The 15,572-nt window shown below is 39.5% G+C and overlaps 1 protein-coding gene across 1 annotated transcript in view; it reads right to left on the minus strand.

The window, feature by feature from the left end:
• The window catches only part of CSMD1 (CUB and Sushi multiple domains 1), an 880,549-nt gene that overhangs the window by 848,420 nt on the left and 16,557 nt on the right, over positions 1-15,572 (minus strand). The window lies entirely within an intron of this gene.

The following is a 15,572-nucleotide window of genomic DNA, read 5'->3' on the forward strand; positions in this document are numbered from 1 at the left end:
TGAGAAGTCCCAGTGATTTCAAAATCTATAGAGGGGGAGGGGAGAAACAAGTTTTGTGCTGGTGTGCGGCTTGTGCTGGTGTGCGGCTTCATTTTTTTTCATAATCTACTCGATGTGTATCGAACCAGATAGGCTTTTACTCTACAGTGCAACTGGTAAATCTAAATGAGATTGTACAGATTGCAATGTTTATGGATAACTTAAGTGTCACTCTAGCAAGCTTACGTGTACTATGCCACATATGCCAGTGTTCAAGTCTAGTGATTGGCTGCTAAACACAAGTACCCTCACATGGTAGGAGGTAAAATGCTCCCTCATACCCCAAAGCACCAATAATTGTCAACCGCTGTGATGGAGGCAAGAATTGGGAGGGAGTACTTGCATAGTGAGTATAACCGGTGCACTGTTTAACAAACACACTAGTGTCTCTTTAAGGCTGTACTATGAAATAAACATTCAACATTTTTATGAATATATACAAAAATATATATTAATGTATAACTATGAAAGATGTTCTTGGATATTGAAAGTTTAAGTGAGCTAGCTTACTAAACGGTATACATTTTAAGGAAAAGCAAAAATAATAACTTTTTGATCAGCTTTGTTCTCTGATACATCTGTTTTCAAAAAACAGGTCCTCTTTATTGACAACTAGGGGTTGATTTACTAACCTTATAAACACGCCACGAACAAGTATACACCTCTGTAGTGTGTTCCCTCCCAGCATGATCTATTGGTGGAATCTAGACACCTTTGTAGTGTGTACACACCCAGCAGGTGTGTTGTGCAAAGCCCTGCAAAGCCCTGCATGAATTGCAAGGTGATGTTGTGTAAATTAGCTCTACGTTGTGTTGCTTGCGTTGATGAATGCAACAGTGTCACTCAAATACTGACCAAAGATATCAATGATTTATTCCATGATATTTTATAATAAGTAGATTTAGTCACCAATGCATTATCCTTATTTCCATATTTTACAATGATAGGACTCTACCGGGGAAAGCCGAGTTACTGCTACTGCTACATGAGGCTGCAATGCAGGTCCTCTTCAGTGTTAGATTAGGCTCTCTTTTCTTACAGGTAGAAATACAAAACACACCTGACTAATTCTATGATGATTGATAGTTTGAGCAACTAATCTCTCTGCTTGAGGGCACAATAAAAGGTCCTAATTTCTGTTAGCTTCTTTGTCAGGGTTTCTTACCCTTCCCCATGCAGTCACTTGCAGCATGGCTGAAGTGTTTGCGACCCTGTGGTTGCGCTTCTGGCACCTTCTTATGTCCAAACCCAACACATCATCTCTCTGCTACACTGGCTCAACTTTTGGGTAAGTCTTGTCTTACAGTGATGATGCAGGCATCAGGTCACTATTTAACCTTCACCTTCAGTCTCCGCCCTTGCGTTTTTTCTGATCAACCAAGTGTGCTGCCGTGTTCCTGATTTTTGTGTATCATCCTGGCTCTGGCAGACTTATTTGTTTCCGTTCATTCTGCTCTCAGTGCTCCCTGACCTGGCTTGGCTGACTATCCGCTTTGGCATCTGACCCATGGCTTGACACTGACTATGTCCAGGACTTTATCCATTTTTGTTTATCCATTTTTGCCATTTATGTTTATGTTGTTTTCAATAAACTCCTTTGAAACTTAAAGTGCAGGTTTAAAATATAAGTCTGGTTTCTTGGTTGCCTAACAGTATGCAAGAGGTGACTGCTGTATCTGAATGATAGACAACAAAAGAAACTATTCAGTGAAACGTGTCTAATGAGACCACACGTGAATATGTCAATAACTTTCAATCAGATTTCCACTGCAAAAATGACTAAACAAATGAATGAAGCCTACTAGCAACAGTTTCTGTCAACACCATGAAATAAAAAATGTGCTAAAAGTAGGATGACTCCAGCTAAAGCTGGTTAAAATTGCTTTGTGCTGCCAGAATAAGGAGAATGCTCACTGGACAGGGAATGGCAATTGAAGGAGCTTAGTCATGATGTCAGGAAAACCAGGCTCCGTAACAAAATATAACTAAATCACAGAAGAGTCTTTTCTGTCTAAGGCATGTAAACACAGTCAATTGTAGGTATCTATTCTTCAGTAGGACTTTTAAATTTAAAATGGAAAAGGATCCAGAGCAGGAAAGAAAAAAAATAGAAATGGTTATGGAGCCAGCCCTGCCTTATCCTTTTCTTCCTATCCATGGAAAAGTGAGACTGCATCCCTTCTAATATGAGAAAAAGAAGGGTAGGGGGTGGAACAGGAGTCAGTTCATGCTTAGAAGAATTTTTGCCATATTGGTGGATCCAAAGTCCTAACAAATGAGTAATGTATTTTCTGTAAGATGAACCTTATGCATGCAAAAATATATTCAACTACAAGCATATTAAGAGGGGGCAGGAGAGTTTGTTGGTAGAGGATGTAACAGGATATAGCGGAAACATTCAATTTTAAGTGGCTCACTCGTACCATTTTAAACTAGAGCACCATATTATTTGAAGCACAGTATGCAGTGATTAGAGCAAATGTTTATTTAAAAAAAACTACATGGTGTATTTATAAATCAGTGAGTGTGACATTCACCAGGCAATTATTGCAAGTGGATCAGTCACTGTAAATAAAAAAACACATACAGCAGCATGAAACTATATGATTATTAGCATAAAGAACATGGTATTAACCTCCCTGCGGTCTGATTATTATTATTTTTTCCTTTTTTGTTCTATCTCTTTTTTTAACTTTTAAAATTCCTGCCGGTTCTGCCCCCCTGCGACGCGGACGCTCGCAAGGGACGGAACCCGGAAGACGGATGCCGGCATCGGCCAGAGTACACAGTGGGGATCGTGGACAAGGTAAGAGACGGTACGCTGTAATCACGAGTGTGGTTCGGGGTTACCGCCAATGGTACTGAAAATGAACCCAGAGCCACACTTGGGAATACCGCCAAGGAGGTTAAAGCAATGCCCATACAGGGTAAATTAAACAGGTTTGCTTTAATGCCTCACTTCCCAGCAGCACATTCACCTTTCCTTCACTCCCTTGCTGTTCTGTAGCCATCAAAAACAAAGAAAATGGCAAGTTGTTCCAGGTATGATGGAACATGGGTATACGTCCACTTCCTCTCCTGTGACAGTGCTTGTGAATGGTCCTGGCTAGGGATAAGCTCAGTTTTGGACCAAACCTAGTCCAAGCCAAAGCTCACCCGAACATGAAAGCTACATGGGCCCCCACCCAGCTGTGTGCTGGGGCATTCCCCACATAAACACAGGGGCAGGATGCTTGTGCTGATGTCATATACTTCACATGGTGACATGGCCATATTAGGTAATTGCCATTTACCCAATATAGCCATGTAGCCATATAAGGTCAATTATGTGCTTGTTTATGTCAAGCTGCAGCCATGGAGTACCCCACCTACAGATGATTCATCAGCATGGAAGGAGCTTCCTTCCATGTTCGAGTGGATTTCAGGGTCAGAGGAGCTTTGGTTCATATCGTGTTTGGTCAGGAACCTGTGCTAATTCCTGTTCCTGAACACAGAAAAAACACACAGGAGCACTACAGCCTGATCTGATGGAGTGTGAAATTGTGACAATGTTGCACTGTGGGATGGGATCATCCCTGGTCCTGACCCTTTACATGGGAGTGGGGAGAAAGTCCTCAGCCCTGTGCAAGCTTCCATTAGAGCAGCGGTTCTCAACCTGTGGGTCGCGAGCCCGTCGGGGGTCGAATGATGATTTGCCAGGGGTCGCCTAAAGACATCCCAACTCTCCCGGCCGCACCAGGAGAGAAACACTTTCTCCCAGAGAGGTTTACTCTGCTTGATCAAACAGAGTAAACCTTTCCCTGCTCTGGTTTTTTTTTTCTAACATCGGAACTGCCGGCCACCGTCAGTCAGAAAAAAAGAAGAAAAAAAACAGCATAGGAATGCATAGCTAAATTCCTATTGGCTATTTCACACTTTGCAATAGCCAATAACAAACTAGCTATTGCACCCACCCACTGCTGCTGTCAATCAGCAATGGGGGACATGAAGTTCTCCATCAGGTCCTCTTCTAATGATTGACAGCAGCAGAGGGCGGGTGAAATAGCCAGCTTGTTATTGGATATTGCAAATTGAAATAGCCAATAGGAATCTAGCTGTGCATTCCAAAGCTGTTTTTTTTTTCTTTTTTTCTGACTGACGGCGGCCGGCGGCTCCTATGTCAGAAAAAAAACAAAAAAACAAACCAGAGCAGGGAAAAGTTTATTGTATTAGAAAGGGTTTCTCTCCCGGCCGGCAGCCGCTATCTAATCGCTATCTAACGGTAGCAAAATTACAGCGATGAAGCAGCAACGAAAATAATTTTACTGTTAGGGGTAGCCACAACTTGGGTAATTTATAAAAGGGTCGTGGCACTAGAAAGGTTGAGAACCGCTGCATTAGAGCAACCTGGAGCTTACAGAGGGTTTGCTTTACTCAGCTTGAACAGAGCATATGTGCTACTCAGAGGTGTAACTATGTGTGATTGATCACTATAGCAAAATTAAGCCCCCCATCCTTTCCTAATATACAGATGTTTCCAAATTAGGTACACATTTGTTTTATCCAGATGTATTACCCACATCTGTTACCACCTGCATAAACCATGGTGTATCTAGATCATTTTGGATCCCCTTTACATCTGTAATTCATAGAAGTTTCATGGTCTCCTATGTCTATAGCTATACCTTTGGAGATTAAAGTAAACCTGTTGCTTTGCAGGGACAAACCACAGGTTTGCTTTAAGGATTTAAAAGTGAATAGAATGCTAAGTAGTGTGTTAATTGCAAAAATACGAAATTTAAAAAGAAAATATGAAAAAGTGTAAGTCAAGGCAAAAACTTTTTTCTAGTTTTGTATAGAGTAGGGATGGATCAGAACACCGGCTTTTAACGCTTAATTGCAAGAAATATCTATCACACCACCCATGTACCTAAAAAAATGGAGGTCAAAATGCAAAAGTAGCCACAAAAAAGATAAGGTACTGACATTTCTCTTTTGAATGTCTATATATACTGACCTGGTTGGTTACTTGTTTCTGTCTGCCACCTTGGTATCATTTTGAAAAAGGGGTTCCTCGCAGCACAAACACATTTGTGTTTACTATGTGCCTTCTTATTTTTTTAAGGGACCACTTTTTCATTTCAACGTCAATACATTTGTTATGTACATGGGAAATGTGCTGACCATTTCTTGTAATTGAGCTATAACACCTAAGTATCACCATAGCCCAAGTATCCCAATATTATGCTTATCAGTATGGTGCAGGATTGACTGGATGAATTTATAGGTTTTTATAGCTATCCAGGGCTTTGCTAGAGAGATTTCCACTCACTATCTGTCTTGCTAACAGTGGTTTCTCCAGACAGAAAGTGAAGTAAAATCTGACATGGGGTTCTAGCCTTCCTCTAGTCTACTAAAGAAAATTATTGTATTGCTGTCTATGTTGCTGTTAGAGATTTTCCTTCACTTCCTTTCTGGTAAACAGTCAGTTGGACAGGAAGTGAGTATAAATCTCTCAAACAAAGCCCAAGATATCAGCAGGGGTTCTAACCCTTTAGCCCTCTACCCAAGACAAAGAAACTAAGGGGGTTATTCACAGAGCTGACGGAGGCAGTCGAGTGAATGACCCAGCTGAAGTGAAGTGAGCTGAACACTGCCTTCAGCTGCTGTATGGGCTATTGTGGATAGCCCATACAGCAACCCTTTGGTTGAACTGAACCGAAGAGCAGAGGTGGCCGAAGCCAGCTGAAGGATCCTTTGGCTCTTTAGTGAATAACCCCCTAAGTTTTGGCCTACCATACACTTGAAGGTAGAAGAGTAATATAACCCCTTGTCACCAGCCCTTTAAGTGGACTGTGACTCTGGAGGCCGGTAATAGAGGCTCCTTTATATCATCACTATGCAGACATTCACAATGAACTGATGAAATCAGCATCCTGTCCTACAATCTGATTATCATCCTTTGTTGACCATGAGCTCCTGGTGACTGCTCAATCACAATTCTGGAGAGTGCAGATTGAATGTGCCCCAGAAAAAGGAAACACAATTAAGGTCCCCCCTAACCAGTGCTCCCACATATATGTGTTACGATGATATAAAGGAGTTAAAAACAAAAAAAGGAAACAGATGAAGAGGTGGTAAAACATACATGCTAGCAAACATCTGAATTTAATCCTGAAATTTCCAAGTTGTTGGTAGAGTTTGTTAAACCCAGAATTGACCCTTTGGGCAGTGCTATTGTGAGGGATGGACTTTTTACCTCCTCCTTGTTTTTTGATATGTGCACTTTTGGCACAGGGTTACTACGAGGAAAATGATGAAAAGGCTGAGCACTGACATATTTGATCAAAAGTTCACCTACTTCACCATATGCACATCAATCAAAATTTCTGTAGAAAATGATCTTACAGGAGGGAAACCTTTGAACCATACATAGAAAATGGTTATACAATGAACATCAACACATAAAAACACATAAGAGAACACACATATTAACAATGAGATTATTAAAGTGACACTAAACTCAGGAGTTAAATCTTAAAAATGCATTCAAGTACCTTATCTATTAACAAAAATGTAGCTTATTTGTGTATCACTCAGCTGTAGTTCCTCAAATAATCTATAAATTGGTGCTGACACTGTCCTTCCTTCTGGAGGGTGGCTACTTCTGTTCCCCATGGTCCCTGTGTGTGTTGTAAAGTAGACACCGATCCATGCTCGCTCCTGTGATAGACTACAATCTCACGTTTAGTTTATTAATTTGTATTGAAATTAGTAATTGAAATTGTAAGAAATTAGAGGTTATCATGGTAGTGAGCTTGGAAAGGTGGCTTCTTTACAAGCAAACACCCAGGGACCATGGGGAATAAAAGTAGCCACCCTCCAGAAGGAAGGACAGTGTCAGCATGAATTCAGAGAGCATTTGAGGATCTACAGCCGAGTGATACACAAATAAGATACATTTTGTTAATAGTTAAGGCACTTGAATAAATTTTTAAGATTTAACTCCTGAGTTTTGTGTCACTTTAAGAATGATGTGCGGATTTTTTTAACATGCAGCTCTTTCCATTTTGACTGCTATATTTTTTCAATTTGTATAAAATGATGGTGTTATTTTAAAGCTGAACTCCAGGCACAGGTAAATTCTATGCATAGACAAAAAAAGCATGTGGGAGCTGTTTTAGCTGCCACAGGTTTTTAATTTCTCTCCGCCCTGTCCTGAGATTTACACAGCAATGGCATGGCAGGTGACCTGCTTTTTTTCTATTGCAGTTAAGTAAATTACATGGCTTGCCCCTCCCCTAGTTTAGGACTGTACAGTGAAATGAGAAACAGTACACTGGTCAGCTTCTATCTGGCGCTCTGCTCCTCTGTCCTCCTATCAGCATGTACCTTGTACTTTAGCACAACTGAGCGGCTCCTTGTTCTGCCTTTTCTTCCTTCAGTTTGAGCTCTGATGTGCAGTGGATTCCAAGAGATTACTATCAAGTAGTCGATTTGAGGTTTTTACACTACTTGCATATAAAAAGATTGGATTAAGAAAGCACTGAAAAATACAGAGCATATGAGAATATGTATTTTATGTCTGCCTAAAGTTCATCTTTAAGTGAATTTTTTTTTATTGCTGTCAGGCCCAAAAAACTCCTACCCGCTTGTCAGCAAATTTGTTTTTGTATGCACTGAGCTGCACATAGTTCACAAAGTGCTGTGTGAAATGAAATAACTACTATGTGCACACAAGGCAGTTACATCATGCCAGCCCAGCCAATCAAGAGGACGATGAATGAATGAAGATGCTGGATGAATGAAGATGCTAGACCCGGATGGAAGTGCCAACGATAGAGGGGATGACCTACAAGGTAAGTGGGCTATAATGTGCTAGTACACTATGCATACTAGCACATTATGGTGAAACATTTCAGAAGGCTCTTTTTTTTATACCACTTAACTTTTGCTTTAATATGTGGAAGCAGCTACACAAATGTTTTGTTTAGATTACAAGCAAGAGTTCCAAACATGGTTTTATACTTAAAATAATTTGTACCTCCCGTACTAGTGTTATAGTGTTATAAGGGATTTACAAAGTATATCTTCCAACACACACCACATGGCATCTGTTAATAATTTTACAGCAAGTCACAGTGATGCAAAGCCCAAACAGAATACCAAATGTACAGTATATTAGACAGGGGTTTGAGAGTTTACATACTTTTCTATTTAATAATTCTGCATTTTGTAAAGGCTGTGCCTTCTACACTTATAACAGGTAAAAATAAATGGGAACATTTCCTGTTATGCTGGTTATTAAAAAAAGAAAACACAGCAAAATTGGATAAAATAAATTGTAAATCTATAAACTCAGTATTATGTTTTAATTATTTTTTTCTTGGCATAAACACATGTTCATAATTCATTTACTAAAGGAATACAATCTGCTCACATTTGAAAGTGTACGTACACTTTGAAAGGTACGTTTACTTAGCTTAGTGAATAAGGGGAAACTATGTTCATTAAAAATACACACAGCGCCCTCAGGCGGCCGCCTGACTTGCCTTGCGTTAGCGCTGGGCCTGTTAGTAATCTGGGAGGCTCTGGCCATTGTCCCACACAGCTCCTGTCAACCAGTGATGTGCCAGGTTGCCAAGAGTTGAAAAGGGAGATGTGCATGGCCATTACACATCCCCCTGCCCGACTCTTAGTCAAATTTGATGCTCTGGCCAGAAAAGAGGTGGCAGACACAATGCAAACATTGTACAACAGAGCAGCCATGCCACCCCCGCCCCCACATGACCCAAAGAGATGCCACCTGAGGCAACAGCCTCAGGCTACCTCATTAAAGGGACAGCCCTGCATGTTGACGCACATTAAATACACTTTGGTTGAGGTGCGTTGGAGTTGCATTGCATTGATGTGTGTTATCTCCACAGTGGAAAACAGAGTATCTTATTTTCCTTAACACAACATTTATTGTGCCATGTTTTAATGCAGCATTTTATGTTTTGATCCAGTGCACACCAACCCAGCGCATTGGTGTGAATAGGGCCAAGTGGAATCAATGCATTTGGGTTTGTCATTGTGCTGGGCCTTCATGGAGCAATGCAACCCAATGGAGGTGGTGTGAATGGGCCCCGAATGATTTAACTGAACACAGCTATAACACATTTACTAAGCTAAGTCAACATACATTTTGCTAAATGATCAGACTGTATTGCTTTACCTAAATCCACCCCTCTGGCTCAGATATGACAAAATCATGTAAAATCCGGTGACTATGCAGTCCCTGGCTAGGTTCACAAATGTCTGACATGGGTTAGCCTCTGCTACAGTCTCACATCTTGTGACCTACGGCAAAATTACAATGTTGCAACCTTATCACTGGGAATGAAAAAACTGAGGAAATGTTTACTCCTTCCTGCAATTGATAACATCATATAAGCCTAGGCAAAGTCACATGAGTGGAGTTTAAGGGCTGCTCTTCAATGATAAAAGGTAGAACTTTTTTTTTTTTTTTTTACTGTCTCTGTATCTTTTGACATTTTAGAAATGTGCTCATGCAGGCAAAAAGAGAAATGTCTACTTTATACTTATATTTATAGAATTGTTGGTAGTTTTGGGTTACTGCAATTTGCACATTATCGATGTGTTTTGGTCTTAATACCTATTAAGCCTGACAGTTTTATGATCTTCATATAAAACATACGATTCACCCCCTGAGTGGCATTGATAAAAGGATTGGGTGACAGCTAACATATCTATTCTTCCTGCATGATAGCATCAACGCCCATAGGCATTTTTGAAGAAGATGAGCCAATACATCTATGTATATAATAGGGGAAAAAGATCAAGCAATGGTTTTAACATACAAGTCAATTTCATTTCAAATGCTGTAAGAATATTTAACTTGTCTAGAAGAATTTTTACTGATTTGCTGCGGTAGGTCATTTTAGACTACAAACAACACATTCCAATCAGCCAGCAACTATCCTGACAATCCTTAGAGTTACTATTTAAAATGTGAAAATTGGAGAGATGCTAATGGAAATCACTAGTTAAGACGTTGTAGCATCTGAAGGTCAAAAAATATATGCATGAAAGAGATGCCACTATGCAGCACCCACACTCTGGGAAGGATTTTCAAACCTTTCTAAGACGGTGCATTACTGCTTACAGAAAAAAACTCAGTTTACAGAATTTGTAGGGTTTTTTTGTCTAGAGATTAATTACTACTTCCTGTATGCTACTACACTCAAAACTGCTCATAAGAAAGCTGCCGACATCCACAGAAATAAGTGAAATTGTTCATACCTTGACAGAGAATGATATATACTGTATTCCACATTGTATTACCACATTGTATTACCAATTCATGTGTAGCTCCAAACTATTGTCTTCATCTTTGAAACATTTCAGGCTGGGAAGAGAGGCTTATTAAAGTGATCTTATGTGATTAGTGCATTGTGAACAAAACATCACCGCTGGATATGATGCTTTTTGCTCTTTTTCTATCAGGCAGATTATGCAATGTGGTTAGTGTTCAAGTACAACTAAAGGCTGCTGTATGACAGTCAAAACAGCTACTAAATGTAATTACTATGTACTGTAATGCACAAGTCTCATAAAGTAAACTAAAAATACTACCTTCCCTGGCTGCTTCAACTCCTACGTCATTTGACTCTCTCATGCCCCAATCCTAGACACTGCAGCTCACAATATGACAGTTTCAGCAACAGTGGTGGTGCTGTCAGTCCATAAAGTAGTGGGCAAGAATAGGTGTGGCTGGGTGCTGAAGAGGAGTTAGAGCCTTGTTGACTGACTTACAAGCTAGAGCCAATGACAATGCTGATAGCCATGCCCCCTGCAACATATTGAAATATTTATTAATTTTTATTTTCCTATTTTTTTTATTTTTAAAATAAATTTTCTACATTGTTTTTATCCCCCCATTCTTTTCACTTCTTTTCTGTTCTGCTTGGTACCTCAGAGGTACAAGGCAGCCAATGTACGGCTGATTTTACCCAATGTACGGCTGAAATCAGCCATACAAGACTGAAGTGAATAGCTGAACAGCGTTCATCTCACTTCACTTCGGCTGGGTTATTCACTCGGCTGCCTTCAGCAGCTTTGTGAATAACCCCTTAAATATATGAAACAAATGGGTCCCTTTTGTGTAAACTACACAAGTATCAAGAAACAGAGATTAAAGGAAACTGAAGTCTGACACCATTTTTCATAACTGTCCCCTAGTGCTATGATTTTTTAAAAAGGACCTTAAATCCCATTTCCACCTTTTGTGGAGGTATTAAAAAAAATATATATAGATATAGGCTAGCAATGTACAGAGAGTGCCCATGAAGCAGGCATGTGCAGTTGCTTTATATGAACATAGAAATGTACTCTTTTTTGTCCTCTTCCTCTCCTCCTTCAGCTCCTTTTGAAATGTCTACCTCTGTGCTTTGCAAGCAGTATGTGTAAATTAGCACTCTGCTTTGTCCCTCTATTCATTAGTATTCACAGTGGCAACCCCTCTGGACAGTGTGTGACCTGGAAAGGCAGATCTGGTGTGTAGGAATCTTTTTACAATGACTCACAGGGAGGGGGTCAGCTGCTCTACAATCCAACCCAAGATGGAGTTTTCTGTGGAGAAAATGTTAAATTTGTAGGACTCATGCCCATAAAAATGTAAGAAAGCCAGCAAAGTGAGTCATGAAACTGTACACACATATACATAATCACTACACCTCTACATTACCACATTAAATGCTAATCACTTACAAAGGTGGAAATGGTCTTTAAATACCTTTATCTCGTAGCAGAAATATTGCTTCCTGCCCCCCAATCCAGTGCTGTAATAAAGACATAGATGAGTAAAGGCCACACTCCTAATCACAAGTGTTCTTAGGCTCACTTGCAGTGCCAAGGAAGCGAGTGTGTATGTCTGTCCGTCTGTCAGTTTGTGATGTGCACTGAGCAGTGTAGTCAAATTCAGATGCCTGTTTGTTTGGTTGTACATATTCTCATATTCAGACAAACTATGCAACTGCAGCAAAGGGAGATTGTGGTATGAAAACAGTGGTTCTGTTCACAATGTCTGGATAACTGAACATCTTCAATATGACTTAAATTAGTATTTTATCTCAAATGATCAGAGTATACCCCTGTTGTGTGTGATTGATCACTACTGCCTGCTTCCACATGCCACTTGTGTAGCTTACACCATTATGAGCCATTTATTTCATCTACTTAGCAACTAATTGCTATTCTTAGCACAGCTTAGCTACTAAAAGCTGACTGTACTAACCTTTAACAGTATTTCACCAAAACAAAAAGGATTTACAAATATGTGCAGGTTCTTATGTATACGCATAATAATTCATTTCTTTGAATAGATTTTTTCTACTCTTTCAAATTATTTGTATATTACATATGCAGATGGATATAAAGAACAAACTGAATGTATGGTTAATATCAGCATTTTTGTTCAACTTTATTACTCTCTGTTGTATTTTAATATTTATGGTTATTTGTTTGACTTCTGTGTTTAGAGACTTTAGAGGGTTGTAGCCATAACATTATAAAAAAAAAAGTAGCATATGATATCAATTATTTAATGGAGGAAGCTACAGCTACCGGACACTAAGCTTTTTCATATATAATCGGCATGAGTTTTGTAAGGTTCATTTGTGCATTAGAGACCCTCATTAAATCACATATGTTTTATTGTGATTGTGATGCTAGAGCAACATCTGCAGCAATTTAATTGGAGTATTCAAGTTTGTATGTGTTAGCAAGATCTAGATACAAACATTTTAGGAAGTAAAATATTTGCTCTACTCTAGATTAGCAAGCCAAGTTTTGTCATTGTTATTACAGATAATACATATTTATTTGAATGTGTTTTGTGAATTGAAGTTGACATACTAGATAATCTACATAGTGAGTCAACAGGCAGTTTGATTAACAACACAACTATTTACATTGTGAAACAGCAGATGTTCCATTGTGTCATTACCAGATGTTATAGAACTATGATAAATCTCAGCTAGAGTATGCTGTCAGAGAATCACTATATTTTTTCAGAGCACAATGCAAACAATTTGACTTTTGCTACTGTATATAAAGAACAATTTCCTACTAAACCAACACCTATAAGGCATGTGTGGTATGAATGGGTTCAATTCTGTGATAGTTTCTAATGCGATCTGAGGACTTCAACTACATTTCTTTGTTGAGCAATGTGGTCCTCAGCCAAGGATGGATTGATGCATTCTTCATATATTATGGAAAATTCCATGGGTTGGGTGTTAAAAGTGTGACTATGGGCAAAATAAAAAATTACACATATGCTGCAATAGCATTAACACAACAGTTGTTATTAATCTGAGTCCCCCTGTAACAGATGTATTAACTGTTGATCCTGCTAATAAATCCATTATTTTTCCATTTTCTTAAATAGGGTGACAACGCTGTTCTTTTCATGGTGTAATTGCACAGAACCCTGTGGGATAGAATAGTGTTAGATGGACATGTAGTTTTAAATAGCTTTTAAGTAAACAAATTAAAGCCTAACACCAACTAACACTTATTAGGCAGTTAAAGCAACATTCTTTTTTCTTTTGGAAAAAGGGTTTAAACCATGTGAATAAAAGTGACTGTTATAATTATCCCCGTCAGTGTTAATCTATTTGTCTCTACCCCTAGCTACTTTTGCAGGATAACTTTTCAAGGAAATGAAAACATACCAAATCTACTAGCAGGATCAATGGGTTCTATGTCAGAGGGACTAAAAAACCCAAACACTGCATCAAATATGTCATTTTTAATTTTGCCCATAGTTACAATTTAATAAAACTGCTCTGCATACATGGAAGTAGGGCTAAACTAGAGGTAAGGGTGATATACTGTATATTCTTTCTGATCCAGAAGAACCCTTGTGATGATTCACATTAACTGATTTCTGCCTCTGTTGCTGTATAAATAAGCAATTCAGATGAGTGACAAGCCAGGTGACATCAAACTTCCATATAAAAAACAAATTATCAAAAATATATCCACCATCACGCATTACATATCTTGGGAATTCTTCACCTATCTTTGCAAAGCATTTGAACAAGGTAGAGACTGATTACAACATGTACACACTTGACACCTGCAGAGAAGACAACACATAATTAGATTTAAAGTGTAAGGTGTCAGCCTTGACAATGATGCACATTTTGCAGTTGTGATATATGAAATCACGCTGGATTTTTCAACTAAAAGTGTCACAACAGACAATCATTTCATGTTTTCAGTATATTTAATGATATATAATATGTTTTATTAGAATGCCTAGTTTAATCGTGATTGCACTCAGACTATAACTACATCACAGTTAGAAATAAAGCATACACATGCTTTAAGACTGTATCTCTCATTAATCTCCTAGGAAGTGTTTCCTGTTTTACTATGCTATTTTTGATCCTTGAGGGAATTCCTCTGTGCACAATAAATGAATCACTCAGTGCATGAATATTCATCAATGCTAATGTTATTGCTACATCCTGTATGGTATCCTGTTTTTGGATTATGCAATCAATATGTGGGGAAGCTACAGTTTGTATGGAATCTGATAATGACTGCACTTGGCCCTTAAATTTTAATCTGCCACCTGCAGTACATAAATGAGTGTAGCCTTTGCTCTTGTTGGAATGAGGATTAAAATAGTCTACTTATAAGAGTGAATTGGTGTATCTTTTTTTAGTTTTCCATAAGGCAGAAAAAAAGGAATAGTTTGCAAATGTTCAGTTAGTGTTGTTAGTTTAACCCCTTCATGACTGAGCTTGTTTTTGGTTTCTGTTCGTAAATGACTGACACACTTTTGACAGGTTCACACCAGCTCCAGTGCATTCCGGCCTGATTTGGTGCTGGAACACACTGGATTGCATCCCGGCCAGCTCACTGCGTTCTGGGGTGGGAGGGGGCGTGGTGGTGCATTTAAGTCAATAGCACCGCAGGCACGCCTCCCAGCTGTGCTGCGATCGCCTGCTCTGGAACGCATGGGCAAATCAATGCCTGTGTTCCCGTGCGGTCAGAAAAAATAGTGCATTCAAATGGAGTTCCCTGACTGGCCACCCCCTACTACAGCGTCTTCACCATCCCTCTGTCTGAACTGCGGACCACAAGTGTCAAAAACACAGCGTGCAGCATGAGGCAGCTGCGGGTGGCGGGCCCTCTTCTTTCTCTCTGGGCTCCCCCCAACTGGCCGAACATCAGGGCCCGGTTGCAAATGTGACCCTGGTCATTTCACCTGCACGTAGTATCGGGGCATTTTCACAAGTACTTGTTAAAATGCCCAGTATTGGCACTGGTGCACCCCCAACTTAATATAATGCATTGCTGGGACTTGCAGCAATGCAGAATAGCACCAGCTATGCAGGTCTACAAGTCCCAGCAATGCATTCTAATGTACATACAGTAATAATAATAACAACAGCTTCTGACGCCCCCCCCCCCACACACACACACACTGGTGCATCTCTACTTAATAATATAAAAAATAGTGGCTCAGTGTGGGG

Source organism: Nanorana parkeri, unplaced genomic scaffold, assembly GCF_000935625.1.
Source record: "Nanorana parkeri isolate BGI_ZX_2015 unplaced genomic scaffold, ASM93562v1 scaffold586, whole genome shotgun sequence".
Classification (NCBI taxonomy): Eukaryota; Metazoa; Chordata; class Amphibia; order Anura; family Dicroglossidae; genus Nanorana; species Nanorana parkeri.